Consider the following 1516-nt stretch of genomic DNA (forward strand, 5'->3'; position numbering starts at 1 on the left):
GCCAACGGCTCCCATGATGAAGGCCCCAAGCCATGCTTCTCTGAGTATTTACTGAGAATAACAAGGGAGGTAAACAAAGTAAAATCATAAGGAAGTACAAAACAAAAATAAAAGATAATGGTGAGCTCTTTCGCAGATAAGGACAAGTTCTTCTTTATGCTAATCTCAGTAGGAGGGATTCAGTTGATACAAACCAAGAACAATGTTGACTCCTAGGGAACGCTTTAGTGCCACAGGGTGACGTTCAGCTTGCATTAAGCCTTTCTCATTTTCTGATATAGCATTGAAATTGACATTGAGGTTTAACACAGTTCTCCTCCATCCTTGTTCCCAAATACATACACTAAAATTCACTTTTCTCTAAACTTTTTACAACTTACTATACATCCTTAATTGAGCTTTTACTATCTTTCACATTCTGGCACTACCAGACATTCTATTTCAAAGCAAAACTACTTTCATTTTTACTCTTAAACAAAAAAATGCACAAAACTTACTACCAGTTATCCTGCTTTTCTCCTTGAACTACACACCATGTCAAAACTTTCAATACTGTTACAACAATGAGTATAAGATTACGACAAAATAAAATTTTATCCTTTTAACTTAAAAAAAAAAAACAAAAACTTTCAATACGATCCTCAAAATGATATACCACCAAAAATGCCACAGTTTAATAACTGCAATATAATATCAACAATAATATTAATACTTTTATCAGACCTTTTAAAGCTAAAAAAATAGCATATAATTCATTTTTTTTTTACTAATTTACAAGGAGATCCACACATCTATGTAAGGAATTTGATCCTGGTATCCCAGGAGGCCATACGCTATTGGCTCGAACGCCAATTGTGGGGCCCAATTCCAGGGTCCCCTCTACCGGCCACTCGACATTAAAAGTGGGCCACACTAGTTCACAAAACTTCCTTAGAGTGAAAGCATCTACTTGGTTGCCGTATCCAGCCGCCCTGGAAGAGAAGTCTGAAAAGTTAGTTACCAAACACTCCAAAGGGGACGGTCTTTTTGCCCTTGACTGTCCTGCTTCCATTTTTCACTTGCGCCTGTTTCACTAGCGCTGTTTGTTCCAGAACCTAGTAGAGAAAGAAAAGAGCCACACAAATCCACAGAAATAGAAAGACACTGTCGACAGAAAGACCATTGACACACATAAATTCACAAAAATAGTAAGGGACACTGTTGACAACAAAGACCACGACAAAACCTGAGTCTGAAGAAGGGCCTCTCCAAACCAGCAGACAAAAGAACACTGTTTACGACAAAGACCATGACAAAACCTGAGTCCGAAGAACGGCTTCTCCCAACCAGCAGACAAACGAACACTGTTATTGACAAAAACCATGGCAGAACCTGAGTCCGGACTGACAGACCTGGTTCGAGGGGTGTGTTTCTCTCTTGAGGCATGGGCCTCTCTCCCCTGAGATTCCGAACTTGCGGGTCACCAGACTGGCGCAAGCTAATTCCGAACTTGCGGGTCAAACCTGGGCTCTCGCAT

Source organism: Elephantulus edwardii, unplaced genomic scaffold, assembly GCF_000299155.1.
Source record: "Elephantulus edwardii isolate Elephantulus edwardi_28Jun2011 unplaced genomic scaffold, EleEdw1.0 scaffold00051, whole genome shotgun sequence".
NCBI classification, from domain to species: domain Eukaryota; kingdom Metazoa; phylum Chordata; class Mammalia; order Macroscelidea; family Macroscelididae; genus Elephantulus; species Elephantulus edwardii.